Here is a 12907-nt window from a genome sequence, read left to right as displayed (position 1 = left end):
GCCTCAGTATCTGAAAATCTTTTCCACCACAACCAGTGGCAACAGGCTACACCTGTGGAACTTTTGAAGAACCAAGCAAATGAAGCCTCAGTAATCCATACAGCCTCAGTGCAGGAGATTGGGCTCAGGGCCTCCTGAAGCCCCTACTATTGCCTGCTAACTGTACATGTGTGATACTATATATCCAAAAATATATACACACACACAAAGAGAACCATAATTTTGTAGCTGTATCACAGACAGATATTTGTTAAGGGAAAAGCTACTAGTACTGTTCTATAAATGCAAATCAGCACAAAAAAGAATGAAAATACCAAAGATTTCCTTCTATTGAATGCAGTGTGTACTCACTTCTTAGCTGCACTCACAAAAATAAGCCTACTTACTTCTGCCTCTGATGCTCACATACATTTAACACTGAATACTCTTCTTGCAACAGAAATAGTTACAGAAATGAAATATAAAAAGTGAAAAGAAAAAAAAATGAAGAAGTTACTTAACTGTCAGCTTAGACTCAGTGCCTTTTTACAGGATGAGACCTGGCATTTATTTCTGAATAACTTTCAGGAACAATATTTGCAAGCTTGATAAAATGTTTATAATTCCTCTGGCAGAGGACTTACATTTTTTACAGACCTTTACCACAGATTAAAATTATTAAAACACATGGTCCAAACACATCACCAAAAAAGCAAATAAACGTAAACGAAACAGAATATTGCATTACAAGGTAAGACAATGCCCTGTGTGTTACTGCAGTAGACACAAGCCAGCAACACCACACCAGATACGTTTTACCAAACTGCTTTAATTACTCCTTTTCTTCCCTACTTGCAGGGCCTGTAATTGGTCACAGCTGGTAGCACTTAACTTCACACTGCTCCCAGCAGCTGGAGCCCTGACTGCACTTTGGACACAACTTTAATTAGCTGCTATACTGTGGGTGTGATTACTGCTTAAAGTTGATTTCTGTCTTTTGCTTTTATTTTTCAATTTTCCCCCAAGAATTGCTGACAGAAGAATTCTTGGTTTCTCACTGTGAAAAGTAAAACATTTTCAATATTTGCAAATACTGAAGTTAGAAAAGGGAGAGAGGTAAACTAAAGCAAGCCTAACTTGCACAAAGACTTTGTTTTTATGTGACAATTTTTATGTCACAGAAGTGAATAAAGAGTTTGCAACTTAATGGTAAGCAAGCTTAATTTTACTGCTCAAAATCTTACAGTGTAATTCAGGCAAGTGTACCCAGTAAGGTCGTCAGAGCTTGTTCCTTCACTGAGGAATAATGCAAACATGATATTGTATGATGGAAGACTTGAGGTTCAGAATGTAAACCCAGAGCAGATTTCTCCATGTTCCTCAGCTATATGTGCTTGCAAAATGCTGAAATGCACAGTACTGATTATCTGAACCCACAGACAAAACACTGGTTAATAAAAAAATAAAAAAAAATGAAGCTCATAATGGTTAAAAAAGCCTCGAAATTCTAAAAAATACCATTGCAGTGGCTCAATCATTACAGATATATGGAAAACATTTCCCATTCTGAATAATCTCTATCATTTGAATGAAATTATTATTTAACTCAGACTTAAGGTATGCCAAACCTGTTATAGTCAACTGCTTCCTTTAGGGAGAACTAAATGTGCCTGGCATCCTTGAGGATGTCTGTAACTAAATATATCAGCATACAGAAAAACCTCCTGCCTTGTTATTGCTCGTATGTTTGTGGTTGGAGCACAAAACGCTGCTGCCTACATTGAAGTTTAAAGTCCATGGAATAATAAATGAAGCCCTTTTGAATGAGTTACCTATGCTGTGTTTTACGGACAGCTGTTAGGAGTCACAATCTAAAAGCACAAATTTGGAAAAAAGTTAGCATTCCTTCTAAGGGCCAAATTACTGCCACAATCACAAACCTGCTTCAATGAACATCAATGTTTTCTATTTTAAAGTAAGTTTGAACTAAATAAGCAATCAATTGTCAATTGATTGAAAGCAACGAACCTTGGCTCTCCTGATTGAGCAATTAGGAGCCTGCTTGTCTGTAATACATAGAACTATCGAATCTCTGGGCAATCTGTTCCAGTGCCTCACCAGACTCACTGTAAAAGACTTTTTCCTTATATCCAACCTAAATCTACCCTCTTTAAGCTGAAAACCACTTTCCCTTGTTCTGTCACCACAGACCCTGCTAAAGAGTCTGTCCCCTTCTTTGCTGTAGCTCTCCTTTAGAAACTGAAAGGCTGCTGTCAGGTCACCTTGCAGCCTTCTCTTCTCAGCCTGGAGTTTTAGATACATCTCTCCAGGGAAACACCACTTGCTTGTTAAAAGCCAACCCTCTCTTCTGAAAACATTTTCAAGTACAATTCTCTCTCATTACCCAACTTTACCTTATTCTGAGACAATCTTCCCTGACAATAGTTTGTCACAGCCTCATGAAAAATGTGCTGCTTGGCATGCTTCCATTTTCTTCCAAAGTTTTCACTAAAGATAGATATAAATATTATGTAATGTTTACATATTATAATAGTAATAAACTTTTCAAGGATAACAACAAGGATAAAGTTATAAGGATAAAAGTTATAAGGATAAAACAAGGATATTAGTTAACACGTAGCTTTCTCAAATACAAGTTGTTCAGTTGCTATTTTACTGGAGTTGACATTGTACTGTTAGATCCAGCTTCTGTTTTTCCCTTTGGAAGCCCATTATTATGATATTGCTGCCTTTTGAATCAGCGCCGCCTCCTTTTGAGACCAGTAGCTTTGTTATAACAGCTAGTTCTTCTCACTATATCATTATGAAAATTGGCAGGCCTTTGTCAGGACTCATCTGCTTTATACTTCTAAATGCCACCCTTACATTTTTTTGCATGTCCCTTCTTTATTTAAAGCAGTATTGAGCTAATATTTACTAATTTTTCCACCGAAAACAGAAACTCTTCACTTGAAAACACTGCAAACTTTATATACATGCATATGTATGAAAAAATCTGTGTGTGTATAGCTTAGCGCTTGATCCGTGTTATTCCAATTTTGTGTTTGCTTTCATTCTGCTTAGCAGTGAGAAAACTCAAAGGAGGCCAACCAAAATCAGTGACACTTGTTTCAAGAGATTATTTTAGAACTGTGATTTATTCAACCTTTTTGCTATGAAATGAGTACTTGTGGGAGATACATAACCTAAAGCAGTTTTACCGGTCTGTAACAAGTCATATGCAAGCAGAAACCATTTTCACTTACCCAAGTGAATAATACTGAAGAGGGGAGGTTTAGATTGAATGTAAGGACAAAATTTTTTACAATAGTAGTGGTGAGACACTTGGATGTGTTGCCTTGAGAGCTGGTGGAAGCCCCGTCCTTGAGACAATCAAGGTCAGGCTGGATCAAGCTCTGAACACCTTATGGAGCTGTATGTATCTCTGTTCATTTGCAAGGGAGTTATAATAGGTGGTTTTTAAGAGTCCTTTCCAACTCAAAAGAGTCTGTGATTGTATGATATTACAAAGATGTGCGTTTACTCTACATATACCCTAAATATGTAGCACAGAAATGGTAAAGGCTTAGTCTCACTCATATCTCTGTTACATTGGTTAAACAAGTAGTCAGAGATGAGATGCCTGAGATAGGACGTCAGCTTGTGCAGGGGAAGGCAAGGAGACAACTCTTTAGCAAGTGATTTTCCAGTAGCTGTGCCAGTCATTGTCCTAAGAATAATTGTGTGGTTTCTTCCCAGAAGATCTGAAAAGATTTTGCGTGTCTTTCATTGGCATAGAAACTTGGCTTTCCTTGGATTTTGTTGCCTGCAGGATTATAGTGATTTTCCAAGCCGTTTCTCTTGCTTTTTTGGAAGTAGCAGCAGGTAGCCTCCCACTAAGTTTCCCTAGCTCAAAGAGACAGTTTTAGGTGTCCGCTTTCCTTGATTTGTTAGCGACTATTCAGTGTCTCTGCAAAGGAATCCTTCAAGGTTGAAGTGGCTTGGCAGTAAGGACCTCAAGTGCACTATAAATAAGGCTAACTAAACTTGAAGTATTGTATTACTTAAAAGTAAACCAGCTGGATAGAGAAGGACCTGGCTGTAACAACCCTCAGTTGCACTTCTAAAGCAGTTGGAAATGGGGATGTTTTCTACATATGGGGCACTTCCTGGAATTTCTGTTTGCTTTTAAGACCAGCACCACCCCTGCTAACATACAGGTGTTATCCTAAAGAAATGACTTCATCCTGGAGAACATGAACATTCACACTCCTGACATGATCCTGGGATGCTCCAGCGCTCCTTGGGCTACTGCCAGAGCCTGTTCAACTCATCTGAACTGCAGAAAATTGGCTGGGAACAAGGAATTGAACAAAGGATAGGAGACCTGCCCCTCTGGGTTGCACAAAGCCTAAAGGGATGAAACCCCTTTTTTTCTATGCAGCCTTTGTGTTATTTTCACCCGGTCCCCAACTGTGTGTGTCATGTTGCAAAGGAGCAGTCTTGTCTTCATCTCTGTGCTCTCCTATCTGAGCTCAATATAACAGAGCTCAACGTGGAAGAAAAGGCGATATGGAAGAAATTCCTGTGAGGTTTATTCAGTGAATCAGCCCTTCTGTCAAAAGCTGTTGCAAATCCTAAGCAAAGTCTGAGGCAGTGAGCCTTGGCCGCGCTGCTGGTGTTGATTAGGTTGACTTACTGTTTGTCTCCCTGGAAAGGAGCAAGATATACTGAGACACTGGTGTAACAAATCCCTGCTTTATTAGGCTGCAGCCATGAGCTTTTATCCCACTCAGAGCTGGCTGCCATTTATCTCAGAGTTGCCTGCATAGCGCATAACTCACCATAAGTGATTTTGCCCTCTGTGATACACATTCACCTCCTCCCCAACCTTAGTTCTTCAGCCCTAAAGTCCAGCAGAGCTTTGTTAGCTGTTAACCCATGCCCTTCCCCAAAACAACATAAAACCTGGTATCTCTGCCAAGTTATAAGTCCTTGTAAAGCCTACATGACATAACAGCATTGTGGCTGGTTTCAGGCACGCTAAAACAATTTTTTACTACAGATGGCGAAGAATAAATTACTTCAGTTTTAAGTTTTTTCACTCTCTCCCATTACCACGTGATTTCTTCTTGCAATTTCTGATCTGACTGCATTGCATCAAACTATTTTTTCTCCTATCTCCAAAAAAAAAAAAAAGTATATACACAAAAATTAATGGACTCTTCATCTGAAAAATATGCGGTCATCAGGGAGTTTCGTGCACAATTCCTTGGCTCTTGTACTTGGGAGATCACCCACACTTCTCTTACTGTGTTATTCAGATCATATACTTGCACTTATTACAGAAGACTGGTCGTCAATGTTTTAGATAAAATTTGTTTCTCAAAAGCTGAAGTCTGTCATCAAGAATGTGGAATTTAAGGGTAGGTTAATCCCAACCACATAATTCACAACAGCTTGAAATGCAGCTAACATCATTTTCATTGATAGGCAGTAGTGTCATACAACCACCTTCCACATACCACAAAAGTATATCACATAACGAGACTCCTGATAAAAAACAGTTTTGGAATCAGTCACAGTCCAAACAAACACTCTTAGAGTATGATCAGATTAAGTTGTTTAAAGTAGGGGGCATGTGGAAATCATCACACGCTGACATCAGATGTAAATCAGGTTTCTACTTTAAATGGGCTGAACACAGGGTACGTTGTAGTTCAGTAAAGTTGCTGAGCTTATACTATTTCCTGTTCTTGAATGTTTTATCAAAATCCCTTTAAAACATGTAATAGACCTACAAAAGGGTTTTACAAAGTGCTGTCAAATTATAACTATTGTTTTAATAAATGCTGGGGTATCTACTTTAAAAAGCAGAATGCAACTAGGAAGAAACCACTGTGGTGCTTTCTGTCAAGGAGTAATGAGAACCTAAAACATAACTGAGATTCAATAAAGCATGGAAGGCCTACTGTAAGCCTGCCAGAAGACCCAAGAAGACCATCATTTTGCTGGATCAGCTGTCACAGCATCCAGTGAAAGCATGTCCTTGACATACAGAAACCAGTATATCCATTTCCCTTAAGTGACACTGTAATGTTTGAAGATATCTGTGGAAAATGATACTAGAAGAAACTACTAATTTCTATAGATATGTCCTGCATAAGAGGCATTCACAAACACCTCTGATGTAAAAATATTTTTAAATAAACTACTGCAAAGTGATTGGGAACTTTACAATGATTATGACCTTCGCACATCATATCTGATGCATGTGATGTATAACGAAACAGTTTCTTCAATATACCTGTGCAAAACATGCAGAAAATATCAGCAATGCAAAAGGGAATATTTTCTCCAATTCCCTCAAAGCAACACACGTAGGACACACAGATCAGCTGAAGGGGAAAGCGTTATCCACTGTGATCATCTCCTAGATGACAGAGGAAGCTCTCAGACTCTTCCTTCCATGATCTTCTGGTGCTCCCAGCCTGCAGGAGGGCCCACTCCTGCCTGCTCACCTTATTTGTACACAGCTCCACTCAACGCTGCTATTACTGTCACTGGGCTGAGTAGCCCCATGAGGACTGGGCCTCATGGTCTGTGGTCAGGACAGGGAGCAGGGGCTGAGAACAGTGAATAGAAGTGGTTATAAAATATGTTTTCCATTAACATGCTGGCAAAGGAAGAAATACCCTGACATTTACCTTTTCTTCTCAACCTTCCAGGAACAAGTACTCTAAAATGCATCTGAATTTTATGCAAAGATATCCCCGCAGCTCCTTTGAAAACTGTCCTTAACAAATGTGTCAGCAACTGTGTGTAACATTCAGGTATAGTGTGGAGGGTATGACTTAATTCCCCGTGGTTGATCCAACCCCCTAACCCTGCAAAAATGTCTGCACTGAAACTGAGCATTTCCTTGCTCCAAGGCAGGAAAAGTTAACTCCTTCCTTGCTGATACAGAAGCCCTCAAAGACATACTGAGTTCCAGAAAGATTCAGTCAGCAGAAGTATGAAGAAACTACAGATAGAATTCAAGGTGCACATTGTGTTTGATTTCTGGAATGAGGGAGCTCTTCAAAGTTATTCACACAAAACACCAGAAGCCCGGATATCACTTATAAAACATTGTACAACGACAGGGGAAGAAGGGTTTCCTCTGTAGCTTGAAGTAAGAGAGTGATTTACAGGCATGCCCTAGTGGTGTTTGGGATGATCAATGAAGCCCAGCCTTCACTTCTTGTAAATGAAATAGCTGAGAACACGTGGCATCTCCATCAGCTTTGGGCAGCTGATGCCCTGAGACTTTATTGCTATTCATCTTATTCATAGAGTGCTGGAGAAACATCCCCTTCTTTGACAAGTAGTGTCCAAGGAAGACAAATGAATTCTCCTGGAGATAAACATCTGGCAGATTGCAGAGGGATGGAGATGAAGAGAATCCATACCTCTAAATGCATGGGCAGGCAAAGATTTGTGGTAATACCCTGTGAAATCTATTTCTCAACTGGCTCCATCATGCATAGTGCAAGGGAATGAGCCAGCAGGACACACAAAGCATTGGTTGCAAATGTAAATCAAGCTCCAAAGACACCTAAATACTTAAAAAGACAAAGATGCAAATAATTAGAAAGGACATCAAAAGCTACAAAGAATTTTAGCTGAAGGGAGTCAAACAGTGCTCTGGGAATTAACAAAGAGGGGGTTACCAGGGATTTGGCATGAAAATTCAAGGATTAAAGACCTTTCAGCTAACCTGTTTTCAGGGTAATGACAAGAATGTGGGCATCAACATTTGCATATGCTTTACTATGTGATTCTAAGCAGGGGCAGGACAAAACGCCTGACTGATCTCCAGGGCCATTTAAGGTAAAATGCACATCTTGGCTCTTCCAGTTCCTGCCAGAAATATCTGGAATGCGTAAAAACATTTTGGATCCAGCTGATACATACTGGATTGATGGGAATTTCTCTGCAGCAGGATAGTTATCCCAAGGAGCCTCCTCGGTGCTGGTCAGAGCTGGCCATCCTTCCAGCTGCAAACGCCTACTGACATTAAGCAAGAATTAATGTGCTAAAAACAACTGAAATTCAAGCGGCAAACTCTCAATGTCATTTTTTTCCCCCTAAGTAGTGTGTATAGAACAGCCCGTGCTGGATTTTTGCACTCAGGAAGCTGAGCAATGTGCTTCTCAGGATTTAGGTATCAGCTGGGGGACTTTGGACACCACAGCACTGAGGTTTTCTCCAGGCTTCCATTGTCAAGCTGCAAGTCCTGAGCTGAGATACTTAGCATTGCATACTTACATAGCCTGAAATATTAAACATCAGCTGCTCATGGCTGCTTTGTTGTTTATTATGCCCTGTTTTTAGATTCAGTAATTTCAAAGGACAAAGCTGGGAAGAAAATTTATCGACTCACACAGGCAAAGAGAAGTTAGTTCTTTCATGCAGCAGCCCCAGCACATTCATAGGTGATTTGAGAGGAGAGGAATTTGACATTAGATTGTGAGTATCAACAACATACTAAGATCTCCTTGACATTTCAATTCCATTCCCCAGATGGGTCTGGTTGTTAAATTCCCAGAATGCACACACCCCCCTGTAACCAATACTCACAGGTCACCTTGAAAGTTCATGCAAGCTCAAGGGAGGGAGCAGACATCCCTGGTGCCCAAAAGCCAGCAGTGGGAGGATGGCTACAGCTGCAGGAACAGGGCTACAGCAGACAATGAGCGGAAGAAAGGAAGATAAGGAGCCAGGAAACAGGCAGAAGCCAGAGCAGAAAGCTAAGAGGCAGCAGAAAAGGGAGAGCTGCAAGGGAAAAAGCAAAACCAGCATCCAGCAGCGAACAACAGGGAAGCCCATGTTGGAAAGGAAGGCCTCAGGAAATGTCAGATGGGATGGCTGAGCAAAGATTCTGGGGGAAAAGGCTCCTTTAGGCTGGAAAGTGATGACAGCAAGGGAGAACAGACTGACTTTCATCCTCTGTGTGAAGTCCCTTGACGGCTCTGCCCTTCAGAGCATGAAAACATTGGTCTTTGCATGCCACGGTGGCCAAGGTCCAGTTAGGGAGACTCAGTAGTGCAGATTGCCCTACCTCAGCAGCACAAAGACGAGGCCAGAAGGCACACACCTGGGGACAGAAACTTGTCCACATAGGGACAGATAGATTCAGTCTTCCCAGCAGATGATGCCGTTGAAACTTCTTCAGGTCATCTACTTCAAACCCTAAGTCTTTGTTACAGAAATGTCAGGTTTGCTCTGACAACCATTTAGCATTTACAAAGTCCTAAACATAAAGCTATTGATAACACTTACATTAAGTCCACTGTTGGTCTGCAGTGGTATGATGCTGCCTTTAGCTATACAGAAACATTTTCTTCAATTCATTAATGGGATCCAGATTTTTCTAACTGTTCTCTTTACTTTCACCAGTAGCTATTAAAGCTGCAGCTATCAGCTGCACAGCATTTCATCAGTGGATCTCACAAGTACTTAGAAGAATGAATGTATTTGTTTTCCCTAAGAAATTGTAATCTAGTCTCTCCTTTCTTCAAGTTCTCACCTTGAGACCTGCAGTTTTAGAGTGTGATACTGTGTTTCCCTGCCTAACACCTCATCTTCCATACTTCAGAACCCCAGAAGCTTCCCATTAAAAAAATAAAAATAAAAACAAAAACCAAATACTGTTACTAACAGAGCTAATTTTACATCTATACCAATTTTTTCAGCGTGAGCCAAAAATCAAAGTCACTGCCCATTCGGAAAGCTCCATGCATGGTGGCTCCAGGTCAGACATCCAGGAATGCTTCCGATATATGATTCTCTTGTTTATCACCAGTAAGGGGCAACTGCTTTTCAGGATGTTTACATTTTGTTTTCCTTCCTTTCTTTATTCATTTTACTGAAGGCTTGCAAAGCACCGATCTGGAAAGAAAACGCTTGCTATGTGTCACATGAGACGCAATAATCGTAACCAGAGTATGCATTTCTCAGTGCTCCATCACCACTGTCCAAAGTGAATAACAACTGCATGATCTTGTTAATACCTTTAGGAGGGAATAAAAACTGCAGACTACTGGGACTGTGTGAGGAATAGGCACTACCAGCTGCCATGGTATTTGTCTTATTTCATATCAGTGAAGAGAAGCAATGGTAGCCAGCACATCTCTCCTGCGCAGCTGGATTTAAGCATCCCCTGCTCTATTAGTTCCACAGCTAATATATATAGTGGTAATTTGTTCTTTCCTTCTTAATATCTCACTAACTTATCTATCTACTCTATACCACAAACTTCAGGACGTAGTTTTTGGCATCTCACCCTGCATGTTGTGCAATGTTATTGGCTCATCACATAGGCAGCCTCCAGGCTGGGGTCCTTTGCAGTCAGTTACTTACCTGCTGGCCCTAAGGTTAACTCCTGAGTTTAGGTTGGTGTAGCCATTTTTCATCCCATCATTGATATTACAACTCAATCGCGACTTTTTCTCATGCTTGATGCACACAAATCTTAAAAAATAAAAACATCAACAAAAACACCACCTGATTCTAGTCGAGTCATATTATGTAGTCGTACTCTTTCATATCTCACGCTCTCTTTAAACACACTGACATTTGCTCTTTCCACTTGAGCCTCCTCAGCACACAGCCTGAGGATCCTGATTTGGCATTTTACTCAGAACAGACTTTCTGAGAACAAGAGGCCTTTATTCTTCCTACTTCTCCTGGAAATCTTTCTCTGCAAAGCTGTAAAAACAAACCACAGTACTCATATAAACATGAAAGTTGTTCTCACCTTATATACTCTGCTTACTCTTGGTTTTAATAGAAGGAATTACAGATAAAAATAATCATACATGGGCTAAAATGAAGGTCGTTTTCATATTACTTCTGATGTGCCAGCATCGTCTGTGCAGATCTATTAATATCACAAGTGAATCTCCATCAGAAACTAGATGTGGCTCACAAATAGCTTTGGTGTTCAATACTCCCATCTTCTCATCTGCTGAGCTGTGCTGGGAAAGGGTGCCTTCTGATAAGCAACATGTCAGGCTAATTATCCACAGGGATTTCAGGCTGCATATTTGCTCTCTGGAATAATGTAACCCAGATGTGGGAAAGGCATGGTTTCAATCAGTCCTTCTATACATCCCATGACACTTGGTCACATGTGCATGCATAGGTATGTGCATCACCCAGTAAAATAACCGCATTACACGCAGCCAATAAGCTGGCTGTCACACATGCTTTCTTGTTTGCACTTCTCTTACGCAATTTCAGTGCTGTCTCCAAAAACCTTCTGAAAAAGAATGTCCACGCATTTTCAAAAGAAACAACTAAATGCTTTGGGTCTTTCCATAGACAAAAAGATTTTCACAATAGATTGACGATGACTCGTAAAGCCATTTCACCGCAGATAAAGATTAGGAGACAGATACCATCTATAAACTGCTACAGAAGAACTTGGGAAAAAGAGAAAAAACAGCTTTCTCAAGCACATGGATGGCCATTTAAAGGGACTCACCAGCAAATACACTGTGAGATGGGCACAAAAGCTATGAACGAGGCTGCCTTTACCTCTCAGCTGCTCTCCTATCTGAACAGGAGCAAGAAGAGGTAACCAGCTGTCCTCACCAGCCCGGTGCAGACTGCTACCACGCTACTAGTAGTTTCACTCGCCTTCAGAGGATGTCACTGTGCCACACTGTCCTTGCTAGAAATGCGCAACAGCAGAGGTTAACAGCATTAAATATAGCTGTCCCACTTCCTTGTCATTATGTTGTTGATTACACAAAGACTGGGCACGAGTTCAGGCCTAGCAAATAAAGCATTAAGGATTTGAAGCTGACCAGAAACCGGTTCTCTATTAAATAAATGGAGCTACTGCTTTCCTCCTCTTTTGTCCCCAGAAAGCTTTATTTTCCCTTTGACCCGGCAAGGGTGATTAAAAGATGAAGCACAAGTGTCTTCCAGAGACAAATGGAGCAGATTTCAGATGGGGTGGGGGACCTCTACAATCTGAGTTAAATGCTACCTCTTAGCAAGGACTGACTTTCTTCAAGTGAAGTTCTGAAGTGATGATAGGGGCAGCACAAGGCAAAGCTCAATGCAATTTGAGGAGAAAAACAAAAATATTTTCACACCACAGAATAAAAATTACATGCTAGATTAGATTAGTTTCTAATTGTGAATTAATCACAGTGAAGAATTACAAACCTCTTAGCTTTCTTCAGTAAGCTCTGAGTATGGGGAGAAGAGCACATCAGGAAATAGGATTACTCAGAATTGTAGTTTTCTTGACATTTTGTGCAACAATTCTTCCTTCTCATATGAACTGCCTGCTATTCATCGCTTTATAAAAAAAAAGTCCAAAGCCCAGCAAGTAAATATAATAGATAACATTGGCAATGGGCTTCATAGGACTTGCTGTTTACTCACTCCTCAAGTCTGTTTGCTACTGCAGTATTGGTGTGCATCCTGATGTATCTGCTCTGACCCACCACAGACAGACACCTGCTTGCTAACAGTATGCCAGAAAAAGCCAGGAACCAACCAACAGCGTGGAAGAGAACAAACTACAATGTCCAAAATACACCAGAGCAAGGTTTCCAAATGTGACTTTTTTGTTTAAATTCAGCTTCTCCTTTGAAAGCCTTTCCAGAGTTTCTGAGCCAGCCTGTGCAATATTCTGAGCAAACACCAAACCAGCCGAAGACTTAATATCTCACTGCAAACTACAAAAACCAAACCAAGCCAAAAGAAACAAAACCCAGCAGTAACAACAAACCAACCCACACAGATTTGGAGTTTTGCAGGAAACGGGTCTATCTTTCAACTTACTTGGTATCCTGCTTGGTGGAAAACTTGCCCCAGGACCCCTTCTTATCAAATGTAATCTGAAAATGACATTATTATAAATATT

The 12907-nt window shown here is 40.6% G+C and overlaps 1 long non-coding RNA gene across 1 annotated transcript in view; it reads left to right on the top strand.

Moving 5' to 3' along the window:
• LOC107316454 overlaps positions 1 to 12907 on the top strand; it is a 67170-nt gene that overhangs the window by 24049 nt on the left and 30214 nt on the right. The window lies entirely within an intron of this gene.

Source organism: Coturnix japonica, chromosome 7 (assembly GCF_001577835.2).
Source record: "Coturnix japonica isolate 7356 chromosome 7, Coturnix japonica 2.1, whole genome shotgun sequence".
Taxonomy (NCBI): Eukaryota; Metazoa; Chordata; class Aves; order Galliformes; family Phasianidae; genus Coturnix; species Coturnix japonica.
Note: the sequence above shows the minus strand (reverse complement) of the source record. Positions and strands in the feature narration are given on the sequence as shown.